This window comes from Petaurus breviceps, unplaced genomic scaffold (genome assembly GCF_028583685.1).
Source record: "Petaurus breviceps papuanus isolate PSGF00001 unplaced genomic scaffold, PetGlider_PUasm1.0 91041, whole genome shotgun sequence".
NCBI classification, from domain to species: domain Eukaryota; kingdom Metazoa; phylum Chordata; class Mammalia; order Diprotodontia; family Petauridae; genus Petaurus; species Petaurus breviceps.
In genome coordinates this window covers 23,695,232-23,699,719 of record NW_027187400.1, presented here as the reverse complement: position 1 = coordinate 23,699,719, position 4,488 = coordinate 23,695,232, and the positions used below count along the sequence as shown (strand labels likewise).

Here is a 4,488-nt window from a genome sequence, read left to right as displayed (position 1 = left end):
ACAAGCCTGATGTAAAAAATACCTAGGGGTAGGGTGGGTTTGGGGAGGGGGGGATGAAGTTAGGAGGAGAAAAAAAAGTTTACACTTATTCAGACACACCTAGGAGAAGTGATAGGGATTTTCCCTTAAAAAACAGGGAAATGGAAATTTTTATGAAAAAAAAAAATACTTTTTAACTGTCATAAGTTCTGGCCAACCTCCTTTCTCAGCACTTGTTTTCCCAAACGCAGATGGGCTCAGGATACAAGAGAGAGAAGTAAATCCACCTTAGCCTGGAGTTTAACCGACACAGAAATGTGACTCTGAATTTATTTTTTTTTTCAATTAAAAAAAGAGAGATTGAGAGAAAGAGAAAGTGTTTGGGCTATTAAAAGAATATCAGCTGAACTACAAGTTTTGTTTAAAAAAAAAATCCAGAGACACAAGGGGAGCAGAAGGCAAGGTTCTCGTTTGGCAGTCTTTCCAAATTTATTTTTTGGGGCGCAGTTTTTTGGTTGAAAGGATTTTGCGCTCATTGGTCTGGAGGTCGGGGGAAGCGGAGAGAAGGGGTGGTGAAAATGGGTGCGAAATGTTCGTGCAACCTGAGGATCAAAGCCGGATCTTTCTCTTAGCCATAATAAGCTATGCTCGCCACAGAGCTGGAGCTCCCGGGCTCCTCTCGCTCTTCGGAAGGAAATAAAATGCACAGGAGGTTCAGAGGCACTCGGCGAAGTCTTAGCAAGGTGCAAAGTCTAAAAAAACCAACCCCCAAAAGACCCCCAAAAGGGAGGCGCTGCCCCTTTAAACATTTTAGTCCATATGGAGTTTGATTTCTGAAAGAGATCAGTTTAACATCTCCATAGAAACCAGCAACAGATTATCATCAACAGAATAAATAACTAGTCTAATAAATTAAACAGTAGGCATAAGATCGCTGGAAACCTGATTACTGAAGTTCAACAATATTCCCCATAAACTCTCTCTAACCGCCTGTAAGGTGGATAACAAGATGGGGGGGGGGAGGGGAGTCTCCTATGCTGAGGATACCCAGGGAGAGGAGCGGAGGTGGCAGTCACAGGCCAGGACGGCCAAAATCTCCCATCCTTGCATGGGGCGAGTCAGAGACAGAAATCAAGGAAATGCCAAAGTTTGGAAAGTGTTGTGAGGCTGGGGGAGATCGGGAAAGGGGAGGATGCCTTCCGGGGTGGGGGTGGCAACAGCTCACTGACCCCGGCCCAGGGCAGGAAGCCCCGGGAAGCTTCTTGCAGCCCTCACTGGCCTCGAATCAGCCCAGTTCCCCAAGCTGGCCCGCCCGCCCCTTCCAGGCACGTGGAGCGCAACCCGGGAGGAGCCCCCGGGGACAACTCTTCTCCATCCCCCACCCCTCCTCCAGGCTAGCCTCCTTGCAGCTGCTGCCCAGTCCCGACTGGACCTCCCAGGCTAGGAAGGGGGCGTGTACCTCAGGCCCTGGCACGGCCAGACCTCGGGGGGTCCCGGGCCTCCGCGCTTCTGGGCACGCAGGCCGTAGCCAGTTTCAACCTCCGGGGGTCCAGACCCTGCCCGCGGGCGTCTTCGCGGTGCCTCCCTTGTCAGCCCCTGCTCCCAAACCCAACCACTGATCCTTCCTTCCCTCAATCCGGCAGGGCCCCTCTCCATCCTGGAGGGAGATAAATGCACAAGGCCGGTGGTGGGATCCCCAGGGGGCCTCACCCCTTTTCTCCCATGCGCAATCTACACTCGATCCAGGGCCAGAGGAATGCAAGATTTCCCCCTCTAAAGACTCGTGAAGGCTGGGGTGGGATGATCCGCGTCTTCTCTGGTAGATCAAATCAAACCCTGGCGTGCTCAGGACAGTGCAAAACGTCGGTCCTGACCCTACTTCCAGGCCCCTCTTCCCGCGCTGGGAGAACTTTTTTTTTCCCCCAATGGGGAGTGAGCGGAGGTTCTCCTCCCTGCAAACTCCCCTTCATCTCTTCCCCGACCCCCACCCGTCGTCCGGAGGGAGATAAGAGAGAGAAGAATCTGCACCCACCCCGCCACTGAAATCTATTATTATTTTAATCTATGCCCCCAAAGTGGCCGTCCAGCGGTGATTGACGGCGCATACACCTGTTCCCCGGGCCCGAGAGCTTCCAAAAGCGGGGATAGACATTCACCAAAACCCTCTAGATCCGGCCCAGCGCCTTCGGGCAGCTCTTCCCGCCCTGTACCCACTCCCCAGCCCCAAAGAGAAACACAGAAGTGCCCCTTAAGCCGTGCGCACCGTCACCGGGTAGGTGCCAGTTACCCCTCAGTCCCCAACCCCGCCGCCAGCCCCCGCCGGCTTCGGAAAGAGACAGAGAACCAAGAAGAAAGCAAAAACTTCTGGCCGCCGATCGCAATCAGCTGCACATTCTGTAAATGCCACCGAGTAAAAATAAACCGGCCGCCGCTCCACCCGGGCAGCTCATCTCGTGGGCCTGGCCGCTGTCCCCTTCCCCTCTGCCCACGGCTCGACCCCTACTCCTCCAGCTAACCTCCCCCCTCCAACCTGGGCGCTCACCGGAGCCCCACTCTCCATCGAAGGCCCCCCTTCCCACCCCCAACTCTGCATGGGCCGCTCCTGAGGTAGGCGATGCCCAAGCACAGGTGCCCGAACCGCACAGACCAGGGCCTCTCGCTCTGCTTGGGCGCCCCTAGGGCCCCTTCCCCAATGTGCTTCTTTCCTTCCCCACGTCTTTCCTTCTGCCCTCGGAAACTGCACACCCCCACCTTCCCTTGCTCAGCTTGGCTTCGGAACCTGGGGCTTCCTTTCCAACCTCACGCCCCTAATAGAGTGTTGGTGTGTGTGTATGCGTGTGTGTGTGTGTGTGTGTGTTTGGTGGGGGGGGCCGCCAATGCCAGTCCCCTACTCCAATTCCCCGGGCCGTGCCTAAGGGAGCGCTCGGTCCTCTCAGATCTACGGCCCTTAGCGCAACTCCACTTCCCCGAGCGCTCCACGGCCGCAGCAACTCCCCCAAACTTTTCCCCAGCACCCGGACTCACTGGCCCCAGTGTCCTCGTCCCCGTTCCCCTCCCCCCCGACGGGTCCCCATGCCCAGCACTAGCAGGCCCCCGCCCCAGGGAAAAGGAAGTGAGTGCGGATGGGGGGTGGGAGAACGCACGCCACTCGTAGCGCACTTGAGACAAACTTCCTCGGTACTAAGTCGGGGGGGGGGGGGCACCTTTTTCCTCACAGTCCGCCGGCCTTTCCTCCAAGTTGTTTCACCCTAGAGGGGACCCACCCCCAGGCACCCCAGGGTCGAGGAACTCGGTATAAGCGATCTAGGCGCACCTGTGCCCCCAGGAACCCGGGAGGACAGCGGGCTGAAGGACCCCCACCTAGCCTGCCTTCTGGGCAAAGACTTGAAAAGTGGCCCCTGGTACCCTTCGCCCTTGCCACTTCCTGAGGTGGGGGGGGGGGGTCATGAGCGTGCTGTCTTCTGTTGGGGGGAGGGGAGAGAGGAGGAGAGAGTGATAAGCCAGCATTAGTAAGCACCTGCCCCTAGGGAGTGGGGGGTGGGGGTGCCCCCACACCATTTGCAGAACCTTGCCTGGCACCTCCCCTCCCCCTTCCCCCAGCTGGAGCAAGTGACCCCGGGTAGGTGCCGCGGCTCCTCCAGCCTGTGCCCTCCGTTCTGCCCGGGGCGCATGCTGGGCACTCTCTGGCACCGTGGGGCAGCGCGCCGCCCAGAGCCCTGGTGCCACCCCTCCGTGCCCCTGTCTCCCGCGCGGCTGGAGTGGGGTGGCAGCCGCCGCTCGCCGGCTGGCTCGCCCGCCCGCCCGCCGCTCGCTCCCTCGCTCGCTTGCAAGCTCGCCCGCTTGCTGCTGCAAGCGGCAGCCCCGGGAGTGGAGGGCTACAAGGGGGGGGGGGGCGGGGGCAGAGGGGGGGGCCCGGCCCGGGGGGGGGGCCGCGGAGCTGGGGAGCAGGGGGGCCGCAGCGGCGGAGGGAGCGCCGAGTCTCTTACCTGCACTTGGGGCGGCTTTGGGTGACTTTCCAAGTCCGGGGGAAAAATGTGTGTGTGTTTGGGATGGAGCGCGGCGGGCGCGCATGCGCGCCCCAAAGTTGCCGGATCCCGGATTTTTCGCTCCCCGTCTCCGCTCTCGCCCGCTGTGATTATGGAATTCTCCGTGGCCTAGCGGACGAGTGGGCGGCGCGCAAAACCCGGCCCGGATCTCTCGGCACGGCTCCGCTCCACCCTCACACCCCACTCCCCTTTCCTTCCCGGTTTCACCCCCATTCCAGCCCGAGCGCCCCTGGACGGCTTGTGTTCTGGACCTGATGCGGCTGGGAGAACACCTGCCAAAGGCGGCCCCCATTGTGCTGACTACGTGGAGCTCTGTGCGCCCCCAAATGGAAGGGGGTTCAGAGGCGTAATGTCCTCAAGGTGCCTAACCCCAGTTTCTGCTGCACGGAGCCTCCCCGGCATGTGCCACTTCTCCGTTTGCATATCAGAAGGACGGGATCCCAGATTTTCAGAGCTGTGGTCT

The 4,488-nt window shown here is 59.4% G+C and overlaps 1 protein-coding gene across 1 annotated transcript in view; it reads right to left on the bottom strand.

The window, feature by feature from the left end:
• Positions 1-4,110, bottom strand: part of CASZ1 (castor zinc finger 1) — a 245,884-nt gene extending 241,774 nt beyond the window's left edge. The window contains exon 1 of the mRNA XM_069078947.1: positions 3,966-4,110. The gene's annotated coding sequence lies outside the window, so the exon portion shown is untranslated. The remainder of the gene's footprint in view (positions 1-3,965) is intronic.
• Positions 4,111-4,488: the final 378 nt, after the last annotated feature.